This window comes from Felis catus, chromosome B4 (genome assembly GCF_018350175.1).
Source record: "Felis catus isolate Fca126 chromosome B4, F.catus_Fca126_mat1.0, whole genome shotgun sequence".
NCBI lineage: Eukaryota > Metazoa > Chordata > Mammalia > Carnivora > Felidae > Felis > Felis catus.
The window spans coordinates 5,956,819-5,969,957 of record NC_058374.1 but is presented as its reverse complement, the minus strand read 5'-3'; the positions used below and the strand labels follow the sequence as shown (position 1 = coordinate 5,969,957).

The 13,139-nt window shown below is 48.0% G+C and overlaps 1 long non-coding RNA gene across 1 annotated transcript; it reads right to left on the bottom strand.

Annotated features, from left to right (window-relative positions):
• Window positions 1-3,410: 3,410 nt before the first annotated feature.
• Window positions 3,411-11,004, bottom strand: LOC123386427. The gene is made up of 5 exons (XR_006600274.1): window positions 10,493-11,004; window positions 9,495-9,552; window positions 5,852-5,922; window positions 5,483-5,624; window positions 3,411-4,036 (listed from the first exon to the last, which is right to left on the bottom strand). It is a non-coding gene; the product is annotated as an uncharacterized LOC123386427 (long non-coding RNA).
• Between the last annotated feature and the right edge of the window lie 2,135 nt (window positions 11,005-13,139).

The following is a 13,139-nucleotide window of genomic DNA, read 5'->3' as shown; positions in this document are numbered from 1 at the left end:
CAAAGCCCTTCCATTTTAGAGCAAGGTTTGGCCCCCAAAGTAAAAGAAATACTGCCTCTTTCTTATTCAGCTGACAATGTTTTCTCCCTCAGAGACCAAGGACTGGACTCTTCGGCCCAAGACAAACACTGGCCCCACCATGACATGTACCAGGAGGGGAGACCCCTGTGAGCCCAGCAGAGCATGAAGATAACTAGTCAGACATCTTGTTTCTGCTTCCAATGAACGAATACAAGCCAAGATTCCCTTTGGTTTGTCTACGAACAGCCTCAGGCCTCTCTCTTCCTTTCTATGGGACCTGTCGGATTTCAGACTCCTCACCAGCCACATGGGTTACACGCACCAGCTCCTGCCATCTCAAGAGGTCTTCTTGGGCACCCGACTTGGCAAAACTGAGGTATTTTCCTCTGATGTCCTAGAGCCCCTGAGAAAGTCTCAAGGCCACTCTAAAGTGATCGCCTGCTCTCCGATTAAAGGGTTGTGTTCTGTGGTTTTAATCTGAGGGCAAACTCCTCCGGCCCTTTCTTTGGGAAATAGTGCCCAAGTGTCGTGGGGCGAGTCACATGGCAAGTTTACCCTTTAAACAGGAGACTCGGAAGCTTGGGTCCGGCAGGGGCGGACGGCCAGCGCCACAAAGTGAGCCAGGAGAACACTGGGGCCAAGGGATGCCTGCAGGAGGCTGAGGGATCCCGAGCAGCAGAGTCTTCGAGAAGGGCTAGAAGGGCCGGCTTCCAGTAGCTGTATGTGGCAGCTTCTTCTCTTAGAGAGCCACGCAGAGCTCTGCCATGTCCTGTGGCACCGTTTTCTCTCCCTCTCTTGCGGGAGGTTAACCCTCATGGAAAAGAGAGCCAGACCGGGGGTCGAGCTGGTTCAGTCCCAGCTGCCATCGTGCCTGCAATTACTGTCCCTCCGTGAGCCTCAGTTTCCTCCTCTGTTAAGTGATGGGGTCAACGAGAGCACCTCGAAGTTCCCAGCCCTAGCAATCTAAGCTTCTAGAACTAAAAGGCTCATGTTACAATGTGTTTGCGTTTCCCTTTGATAGGGACTAATGTTTTCCTCATGCATCTTCTGTAAAAGTTCTTCCCAGCACGTAGTGTTGGACCATAAGAGGTACCCCTTGAATTCTGGGTGAATGAAGGAATGAATGAACAAACCTGATTTAACCCAGGTCTTCGAACTCCCGCCGTGACGAGGGCCCCAAACAGTAGCACGATACGCCTTTGTCCTCAACTGCCCTTGGCAGCTTCTCGGTCCACCCTAATCCTTTGTGAGCTGTGGATTTAAAACACCAAGAACTGCTTCTCCACGTATAATCTGCTTTGCCATAGCACCTACTCATTCCCGTACAAGCCCAGACTCTGGACTGGGCTAAGGTGCACTTCAGGGTCGAAACAGAGCACCTGCCGAGTGCTTTTCCTGGGACGATGCCCACACGCTCGGGCATGGCCTGAACTGGAATATAGTTCGTGGGTTTCTAAAACAGAGCGAGCAAGCAGATCGCTCCAGGGAGACCGTGGGGTCTCCAGAAATTCCCTTCCAGTTTGACCGAACCCGTCTTCCTGCGGCCTGTGGTCGTCCGGCTAGCTTGGAGAGCTGAGTTTGGGGGTCACCAAATGTGCCTCACTCCTTGGATATGGTGCTTCCTTAGTCCTGGTGAGGGATCTGGTGCCTTGCTCTTCGTGTGGTGCCTGAGGCCCAGAAAGGCCCAAACATCTGAGTTGAGGTCACACTGCTCCCGCCCCCCCCCCCCCCCACGTGAGCTGAGGAAACAGAGCCAACACTTTAACTCACAGGCCCTGAAGTCATCAAATGCCGAATGGTGATTTATGTCCCCCTTCTTCCCCACTCCATGTGAGTAGACACAAAACCATTAGAAAAAGAGAAGAGGCCCCAGTAGGAAAATGTCTCAGCTTCTACGGCTCAGATGCAAAGGAGATCAGAATGACAGGGCCCAAAGGCCAGCCTGCTCACAGGGGCCGTGTCTCCGGTCCCTTTCAGAGGGAGGGGCGGGCTTCTCTGACTCGGTCACAGTGGGTGTATTTCTCCCTTCATGTTGCTCTCTCTCTGTTGGCCATTCCTCAGCAAGTGCATCCGCCGAAGCCTTCTGGGGTTGAACCACAAAGTAAAGAAGTCTTGGACCAAGTTTCCCTTGAATCTTGGGGCTGCACAAGAGATGCTAAATTCGTTGTCCTGGGGACCTTCAGTGTCTCCATTTCCAAATGTGGTTTTTAAAGGAGTCAGTCTCTCTCTCTCTCTCTCTCTCTCTCTCTCTCTCTCTCTCTCCTTTTTTCCTTAACAAGACCTTCTGAAGCTCTTGCTGTCTTCTCTACCCAGCTCCCTTGGCTGTTCTGGAACTTTAAGGACCTGAGCATCCCTAGTGAACCCATCAGACTCCTAGGTCTGAAAGGAGCGGCCAAGGCCGAAAACATTCTCCAGCTCTGATGTGCACAACGAACCCTCAGACTGCCACAGAAGAGGCATGTAACAGCCACCTGCAGCCTGCAGCGGGGTGACACCCCCCCCAAGTCACACTGGAAGGCCTCACTGGAATAAGTAAAACCGAACCCCTCCAGGCTGGACAGTCACAGAAGGTGATATTGGAAAAACTGTTTTCAGCACCTTACAGGGAGGATATTTTCAACCGGTAGGCTTCGCCCAGACGGCGAAGTGAAATCTTCCCTAATAATTAAGGCCTCGGATGAAAATGTGAGCCGGGACGACGTCGACTTACAGGCCAGGCCACTGCCTCCCACGCAGTCAGCAATATTAGGTGCTTGACATTTCAGGCAGTGGAGGGCATGTCTTCATGGAAATCAAACGATCAACGTTTAAGAAACACAAACTCTGGGGCGCCTGGGTGATTCAGTCGGTTGAGCGTCCGACTTCAGCTCAGGTCATGATCTCACAGTTCGTGAGTTCGAGCCCCATGTCGCGCTCCGTGCTGACAGCTGGGAGCCTGGAGCCTGCTTCGGATTCTGTGTCTCCCTCTCTCTCTGCCCCTCCCCTGCTCGTGCTCTGTCTCTGTCGGAAAAATAAACTAAACATTAAAAAAAATTAAGAAAAAGAAAGAAACACAGAAGCTCATCTATGAAGGAATATCCACAACTCCACAGTAATATAAATACATGGTTGGGTAAGCACTTAAATGGGGAGAAGGGGCACATTTTCCTTAGGGAAGAATCACACGTAATAAATGTAAAAGGAATGAGGGGAAATAGACAGTTACCACTAGAACATCACAGCAATTGCTGCTAGGAAAATACACTCACGGGTGCTGACGTCAGGGGCTGCGGGGCGCCCACGTGGCTCAGTCGGTTGAGCATCTGACTCGATTTTGGCTCAGGTCATGATCTCATGGTTCATGAGTTCGAGCCCTGCATCGGGCTCTGCACTGATAGTGTGCAGCCTCCTTGGGATTCTCTCTCTCCCTCTCTCTGCCCCTCCTCACTCTGCCCGCCCCATTCACATGCTCTCTCTCTCTGTCAAAATAAATAAAACGCGAAATAAACAAATAAATAAATAAAATCAGAGGCTGAAACTTTAAGAAACAGATATTCGTATGTCCTCAAAGTATCTCTCCCGATATATGTATTAATTACAGTGGCATTTTAACAAAGGTCTGCAAATTCTTGGACATGCCTCCCTTCAGGAGGGGGATCTAATGGTCTTCCCCTGCATGGGAAGTGGACTCCGTGACTCATCGCCAAATAACTAAAAATGGGAAGGGAAAAATACCAACTCTGCAGTGGCAAAACCCGGCAGGTGCCACCTGCCAAATGATCCGTTAACGTGACCAGTGACGTCATGTCGTTGTCACAAGTCACCTCACCTCTGTGTTCTTCCTCCCCAACACGCAGAGCCTTAGTCCAACCGTGAGAAAACATGAGACAAACCCAAACTGAGGAGCGGTCTCCAAGACACCTGATGAGCACTCTTCACATCGAGGCCATGAAAGAATAGGAACGACGGATTGTCACAGATCCGAAGAGGTTAAGGGCATACAACCAAATGCAATGTTCCCTCCCAAAATGGGATCCTGGAACCGAAAATGGACATTGGTGGAAAAACACAGAAAAATTCAAATCAAGTCTGCAGTTTTGTTAAAATAGTGTTGTACTAGTGGTACAGAGCCTGGTGTGAACTCACAAACCGTGAGATCATGACCTGAGCCGAAACCTAGAGTCAGACGCCCAACTGACTGAGGCACTCAGACACCCCTAAGCTCTTCATTTTAAATATAAGCAATCTATGGGGCGCCTGGGTGGCTCAGTCGGTTGAGCGTCCGACTTCGGCTCAGGTGATGATCTCGTGGTTCATGAATTCAAGCCCCGCGTCGGTCTCTGTGCTGACGGCTCAGAGCCTGGAGCCTGCTTTGGATTGTGTCTCCCTCTCTCTCTGCCCCTCCCCTGCTTGCATTACGTCTGTCTCCCTCTCTCAAAAATAAATAAAAACATTTTTTTTTTAATTTTAAATAAAATTAAGTATATATAAGAAATCTAGCGATGCCAGCTTGCAAGTGTTCACCACCCTAGCGGCAAACACGTGGTAAGTGTTTGATGAATGTTTCCTTCATTTCGTGGACTTTATTCTAATGACTAGGGGGTAAGCAATTGTCCCCAGAACCCAGGTGTCCTGGGCAAGTCCAAACAAACACTGACTCTATAAAGGAGGGATAATAATTTTTTAAAGTTTTGTTTTTAAAAATAAAACAGAAATAAAATAAAAACAAGAAGAAGCTTCAATGCTTTCACTGACCATCAAGTTCAGGTTTTCTCTACATATAGGTCACGAAACCAAAAGGCAGGCGTGCCTATAATCTAATCTGCTGGGCAGTGGGCACAGAATTTAAATTTTTGTTAATAGGAGGTAGACATCACTACACATTTAGAAGATAAACCATGAGGACTGATGGTAACCAGAGTAAGTATTTCATGATATGATTTGACAACATAGGTTTTAATCTCGCATTAAACGGCACAGACTCTTAAAGAATTCCCGGAATTCTTTAAGAAGCAATTATTTTACACATTTTACAGATCTACACGTTTACGATTTCACCCTTTGGACTTTGTCAGAAACACCAAACAGAGTTTTGTCTTTTCCAGTCTTTGGTAATCTACTGACTTAAAGCAAAGAAAAAAAAAAAAGCCAACTCCGAATACACCTTCGGAGTTTAGTTTTAGAATAAAAACTGTTTGAATAATTAGACCTTTGCATTCCTGAAGATAAAACAAACATGCAGCCTTTTTATCCCATTTTGCTCAATAAAACTGTTCAGAAGATCAAAAGTGGTAAAGACGATGTAAACTTGAACATTTTTTCATACTGACATACGTCGTTTTACTTAACATTTGGGGGAGTAACTCCCTCTGACTTGAACTTGAGGAAACACTTTTTTGCTTGCAAGACTATTCTAAGAACCTTGCAAAGTTGCAGGAGTAAGAGAATAACAACAGACTATATACCTTTTACCTAGACCTACCTGTGGTCAACACTGTGTCCCAGTTGGTTTACTCTTTATTCCCTCTCTCTCTCTCTCTCTCTCTCTCTCTCTGTGAATTTTCACTCAACCATTTTAGAGTAAGTTGTAGGTCTGCAGACACCATGGTCTGGGAACTTCAATACTGTAAGAAATAACACAGAAGTTTTATCTGCGGGGATTTTTTTCAGTGTTTTCTGAAAATACTTTAAGTCCTAGAGAACACTCCCATCACGTTTTCACAAATCTGTATGGCTAACCTATGTTGCTGCTTCAACCGTTTAAAGGTATTTTTCTTTCCAGCTGGAGAATACCGACAATATTGCTCATGTTTAAATATGGTTTTAATTTTCAGCGCTCGGTATTTCTTACCGAAATTCTCTGCTTTGCTCTCAAGGCAACTCTTCATCGAGAGGGTAATGTCCTTTCATACTAGCAGACAACTGGAAGAGGAAAAAACACTGAAACACAATGATTACTATTTCTACCATTTCATTCTACCATATATCATTCAGACTAATGGAACAAAGTGATTCTCCCTATAAAGAAATATACACACAAGGCAGGGAAAGGCTGAAAGTCCCAGGGCTTATGCTACCTTGATTAAATAACTGAGGAGGTCTTACTTTGTGTGTTGTACCCTAGAATTTTTTTTGCATGCTGGGCAATGCAGCCAGGTGAGATCTGAGATGGGTAAGAGGCACATTCTCAGACAGATCGGCTTTGCAAAAGAATACACGTGGAATTGAAGATCTGAGCTGGCCAGAAACCATTGTTGTTCCCCTTGCGTCTTAGAAAGTCTTCCCGAAAGCCCCAGGGGAAACCGTGCACCGGTTGAAAGACCACTGTGCTAAATGAGTCATAGTGGTCTGAGCAAAGAGAGGGCTCAACTGGGTAAGATCACCTGGACCCAGATTCTTGGAAAAGCAATTAGGGAGATGGCCCGCCCCCATCTGACTCATGGGATCACAGGGCAATGCAGAGTTGCAGGAGTTCCATTTCGTCCATTGGTAGCCACCATAGCATCTAACAAATACTATATGATCAGAATGGCAGCCGAGAATATGATATGTGATCAATCAGGTGAGAAACAATTTGGTTGGCAAAGACAGAAAGGTAGGAAGGAATCTGAACCACAGGATGAGGGCTCCCAAATGGTAGCCCTTCCTTCACTCATTTGCCATCATCTCATTCGCTCTGAGGTTGGTTATTGAGTACTCACCATGTATATATAGACGTCTCACTTGTTCTGGTCCTCTGGGGAATAATCCTGACACTTCAACATTCTGGACTCTCAGAGCACCCCACACTTAGCTTCGTGTTGTCATACGACAATGTAATGGTCTACTTATAAACCTGTACACTTTATGTGTGAACATTTAAAGAGAGAGGGGAGGCTATAAATCCCAAGATCTGCAGGATGAGTCAGCACGCTGGAGACCCAAAAGAGCTGATGACGTAATTCCTATATGAAGGCCAGCAGACTTGACGCCCAGGAGAAGCCAGTGTTTCAGTCTGAGTCCAAAGGCAGAAGAGGACCAATATCCCAAAGGCTGTCGGGCAGGAGGAATTCTCTCTTACACAGGGAAGGTCAGCCTTTTGTTTTATTCAGGCCTTCAACGGATTGGGTGAAACCCACCTACATAAGGGAGGGCAATCTGCTTTGTGAAATCTACCCATTTAGATGTGACTCTCATCCAGAAACACCCTTGCAGAAACACCCACAATAAAACGTTTGACTTAATATCTGGGCATCCTGTGGCCCAGTCAAGTTGATACACAAGTGAAGGGAGACAGACCCAAAGACTGAGATCTAAAATTAAATCTTTTTTTATTAAATAATTTTTTAATGTTTATTTCTGAGAGAGAGAGAGACAGATAGAGCATGAGCAGGGGAGGGGCAGAGAGAGAGGGAGGCACAGAATCCAAAGCAGGTTCTAGGCTCCGAGCTGTCAGCACAGAGCCCGGCTCAGGGCTCGAACCATGAACCGTGAGATCTTGACCTGAGCCAAAGTTGGACACTCAGCTGGCTGAGCCACCCAGGTGCCCCTAAAATTAAATCTTAAAGGACTAGTGGGACTTGGTGGAATTGGAGGGAATGATTTCTGATCCAGGCAGATAGAGGAGAAAATGAAAGGGTTCAAGAATGAAGTGCATGGCTCAGGATGGTGGCAGCTGGGATTGTAAGGACTGGAGGTCTTTAGTGAGGGATTACGAGGGAACCTTGTTGCCATGATAACATCCTGTCCTTTTTTTGTGGGAAATGAATGGGTGGTCCTTGAAAGGATTTATGCATGGGAATTATCAGATTTCCACTTTACAAAAAAAAAAAAAAAGGGGGGTGGGGGGGTTTAACTTATAAAAACAATACCTACAGTTTCTCAAAAACGCAGTGAGCTATCACTATGGAAAACAACTAACAGTATTTGTTGGAAATTTCAAGTTTTCAAATAAAAATTAAAACCGTAGAAAACTTATAGCTAACATTATCAGACCCATAGTTTTTCAATACTTTAAGAATTTTCTTCAGGGTGGGGACGGGCACCTAGGTGTCTCGGTCAGCTGAGTGTCCGACTTCAGCTCAGGTCACGATCTCGCAGTTAGTTCATGGATTCGAGTCCCACATCAGGCTCTGTGCTGACAGCTCAGAGCCTGGAGCCTGCTTCGGATTCTGTGTCTCCCTCTCTCTCTGCCCCTCCCCCACGCACATGCGGTCTTTTCTAAAAATAAGTAAACATTAAAAAAATAATACGAAAATAATAAAAAAGAATTTTCTGGAGTGCCTGGGTGGCTCACTCAGCTGAGTGTCCAACTCTTGATTTTGGCTCAAGTCATGATCTCACACTTTGCGAGATCAAGCCCCATATCGGGCTCTGTGCTGACAGTGTGGAGCCTGCTTGGGATTTTCTCTCTCTCTCTCTCTCTCTCTCTCTCTCTCTCTCTCTTTCTCTCTGCCCCTCCCCACTCTCTCTCCCTCTTTCTCTCAAAATAATCATTTAAAAAATAAAGTAAAATAAATTATTACGTACGTGTACTTTTTAAAAAGTCTGTAGTTTTCATCTCAAGTACACTAAACATGAGTAGAAGTAACCCACGTAAACAAGGGCTCTTTGGAGCCTTTAATAATTTTTAAGAGCGAGAGGGAGTCTTGAGACCAGAAAGTTGGGAGCTGCTGCAGGAAGTTAGAGCGCTTCACCTGTTCTCAATCCGAAACCTTCCAAAAGCTGTGGAGTTGCCCCTTTCACAGAGCCCGGGTAGGAAGGAAACCCCTGGTCGTGTGCCCTTTCGGGGGTTAACCATTAAAGGAGGCTTCCCTCTGTTGGGGGCCCTGGAGGTGTCCCCACCCTGGGGCAATGCACTGTAGTCACTGCCTCTGAGGTAGGGGAGGGGTTCCCCTTTTGTTTGCAAAGCAAAGAAACACCATTGCAATTGCCGAGTAAACAAACTTCTCCCGCTGTTTTAGGAAGAGTGAATATGGAGGTTGAGGATCTGGAAACCTACTCCCCTAAAACTATGCGTGTGTACCCCTGGGAAATTCTGTGTACCCCAGGAATAGGGTATCCCAAAAGATGCTGGTTTGGAAGACCGGGGGGGGGGGGGGCAGGGGAGGGGAAAACACAGAACCTTAGACACTGGACATCTGGTCTTCAGGGCTCTGCAATCATCCTGAATCACAGCCCTTTGAAGAAAATCTATTCATTTAAATGCCCACAGACCTCTCCATAGCCCCAGGATACAAAAGCCTGCTTGCTAAAATTAACACGCGACTCAGTCCCCGTCTTGTGGTTGGTGATTCATCCAGCCGGGCCTGGCTCAGCTGTGTGGTTCTTAGGCTGCGTGATTTGGCAGTCTGACCAATGTAGGCTTACCCCCAGCTGTGGCTGGGCAAAGTCAAGCAGGATCGTTAAGTTCTCCTGGCCTCAGTTCCACATCTGCAAAGTGGGTATAACAATATCTACGTTGCATTTAAAGCACCCGGTGCTATTAAACGAATAGCTACCATTTCGGTACTTACTCTGTGCCAGAAACTGTCAAGGTCTCTTCACTTCTAAGATTGAATCCTCACAAAAAGCCTGAAAAGTAATTATGGTATTTCTTCACTTCTAAGGAGAATTTTTGTCTTCATTTAACACATCCAGAAGCTGAACTGTGTCTCGCACCGGATGTACGTATGGTTTGTTCTATTTTGCATGAACACTTAACAAATCAGTGGTGAATCTTATAATAAAAAAAAAGTGGTATGAACATCCCCGCTTTATGAACAGGAAGCAAGTTAAAAAACATGACAACTTGTCCAAGGCCACGCATCTAGAACGTGGTGGGACAGCCGGACGGACCTGGGACCATCCGTCTCCAAAGCCTGGGGGTGCCCCATCAGTTTGTGGCTGGCTGCCTCCCCTGGCCCCAGCCCCTGGATTCTACCACACAGCCAGGACTTAGAAAGGAGCTGAGTCCCCCCCAGGCCTTAAGAGCCACCTCTGCCCCTTTCCCCACCAGATATAGTTCCCAGAACAAACAGGTGAGATGTCTTTAGATCAGTTCAACCGCCATGTCCAAAGTAGTATGTCTCTGATGCCTGCGGCTTAGTTAAGGCCTCAGGGAACCGAAAACGGACAGCTTATCTGTACCACCCACCCACCCACCCACCCCCAGCATCGAGGATTCGTCGACGATGCCATGTTATGAAGTCTGTTTTTTTTAACATTTGTTTTGAGAGAGAGAGAGCAGGCGTGTGCAGGGGAGGGGCAGAGAGAGGGAGACAGAGGATCCCAAGCAGGCTCCACACTGTCAACGTGGAGTTGGGGCTCAGTCTCACAAACCGTTAGATCATGACCTGAACCGAAATTAAGAGTCAACTCTCAGCCAGCTGAGCCACCTAGGCAACTCCTTTTTTGGGGAGCACGTTATACATGGGGGACACTTCCCCGCTGAGCCCATCCCGTACTACCATCCCGTATCTCCCCCAACCCAGCCCGCCCCAATCTGCACTTCACCCCGTGCATTGACTCTTACGCGGCCAACGATCCCTGCGCGTGAAAGAGATGAGGCTTCTGCCACTGGCAGCCAGGCAATTGAGTATCTCCAAAGACGTCTCCCCGGGAATGTGCAAACGATCCTCTTTAGTCCTAAGTGGCAAAAGTACCATGTTCTGAGGTGCCTCTGTGGTCTCTATGGGGGTTCTCTTTTAGTACGGTCTTAGGAGTATGTCCGAACCTGCAGGCTGAGAAACCGGTGTCTTTATAAAGATTACCTGGGCCATCGATGCATTGACTGTAAAGCCTGCTCACCTGCCGAGAAAATCTTGATTTAAACCCACTCATGCTGTGTTGAAAAAATGTGAGCTCAAAATGAAGTGTTTAAAACAACCTTCACGGCGTTAACTCCACCAGACTTCAGTTGCCCTGTCTTTAGTCTAAAAGATCGCAGGGGCACCTGGACGGCTCAGTCGGTTAAACATCTCTGACTCTTGGTATCGGCCCAGGTCACGATCTCACAGTACGTGAGTTCAAGACCTGCATTTGGGCTCTGTGCTGACCGTGCAGAGCCTGCTTGGGATTCTCTCTCTCTCTCTCTCTCTCTCTCTCTGACCCTCCCCTGCACTCTCTCTTAAAATAAATAAACATAAAAAGAAAATAAGATTGCAAAGGTGTGGGGTAAAGATTAAATAAAAGCCTTTGGGAATCTAGGAGAGTCTGCACATTTTTCTGATCACTCTGGATGGGTCTCCAGTTTGTATTTTAGGATAATTAGGATAACAGATTTGTTGCAAAATTTCTTTAGCGTGTTGCTTCCCTTCTGCTTACAAAGGTTGCTAATGACTTTGAAGTAAAAATAGTTACATTGTGGAATCTCAGTATTTCCTTTGTGGTTTATTTTACTGCTTTCAAGCTGGACTTTTGTCCACCCAATATTTTCTTCTCCTTTTCAACAGTTTGATCCTTTTTTAACACCGAGGTCAAAATGGATAGTGCAATGCTATGATCTAATTAGCTTCTTCTCAAATAGCGGACTAATTTTCCCAGTTCTGTTTATTAAAATATCCCGTTTATAAAAAATATCCCCAACGATGGTGAGAAAAACGTTAAATGAGCCAAGGGCAGAGGGAGAGGAGTGGGGCTGGCTGGAGGCTCCCACCCGCGGGTCTGGACTGCAGGTGGGAGCCTCCTGCAAAGAATGCAGGTGCCAGGGCACTTGGGAGGCTCAGTCGGTTAAGATCCGACTTCAGCTCAGGTCATGATCTCACAGTTTGTGAGTTCGAGGCCCACATCAGGCTCTGTGCTGACGGCTCAGGGCCCGGAGCCTGCTTTGGATTCTGTGTCTCCCTCTCTCTCTGGCCTTCTCGGGCTTGCGCTCTCTCAAAAATAAAGAAAACGTTAAAAAGAATTTTTTTTAAAGAACGCAGGTACCGCCCTGCCTTGCTGAGAGCAAAGCCACCAGCTGCTTTCTCGCCGTGAGCCCCTCCAAACGCCCTCATGCTCGCTCCCCACCCCTCGCTGGCCGCCCACCTTTCTGGCCCGGTGCTATCTATCTGCTGCCTCTTGGAAGTGCCAGTAAAATTCTTGGAGAAACTTGTGCCAAGACAGATTTGGGGCATGACCTGGGGATTTCGGAAATCTGGGCCTGCTGACTCCTCTGGAGACCCTGACCACCTGAGCAGCAGCCGAGCACCGCAGGGAGCACGTGGGGAGGGCCAGCCCATCCTCCCGGCCCGACAGGCAAGCAGCTTTTAAAGCCCACCGGACGCCTCACCTGTTGCACTGCTACCTTCCATTACCGTGGAAAGACCCAGGCCACGTGGAGGCGACATTTTACAGCGGTTGAAGCCACAAGCTTGAGAGTCCCAGAGACCTGGATCGGAACCACTACAACCGGCCTGCCACGCTCAGGGCTGAGTTGCTTTCCTTCGGGGAGTCTCATATTCTTTATCTGCAAAATATCTGGCAACAGCAGGTTAACTCCCAGGGCGCCCCGAAGGGTCACTGAAGATCATTAACTCAGTATTTATTTCGTCTTGTAGCTGTTAGTACTTAGCACCATGACTGTATCTGCTACAGGGGAACTCCTGCTCTGGCTTTCAAGGTACAAAGAGCCACAGGGTGTCTGGCTCACGTTGGGGACCCAGTGAACGAATCCATTTCCTTCTGGCATCCGCCGTCCTGCGGCTTCCTGCCCCTCTCCTCCCCCCCGACTCACCCACCTGGTCACCCTTTCGTCAATATTTATCCAGTAATTATAGCTCTGGCCCAAGGTCACACGCAGATGGGTCTCAGAGTTTGCCCAAAAGGTCACGACACCTGCGCACTCCCATCACCCAGCAGGCCCGGGTTTTGAAAGCGTGCACACATCCTCCTTCAGGACGGCCTTCTAATTTCCTGGGGCCATAACCTGAGAGACTGGCCCGACCTAGGGGTGAGGACCCACATCTGCGAAGGCCACGTCTCCAAGCCCTGCACCCAACGCACAGCGAGCGCTGGAGCGTGGGCTCAGAACTTGAGGGGCTGGCCTGAAGGGTGGGCCGAGCCCGGCCCGCACGGGGGTGTTCGCACCCCAGTCACCAGACAAGGCCCTTTACCCAAATGCTCTGCCCACCATGCCGGTTACAGAGAACCTCGGAAGCCGTTTCAAATGGAGGTGCCCAACTGCCGACTCCGGCTCTCTT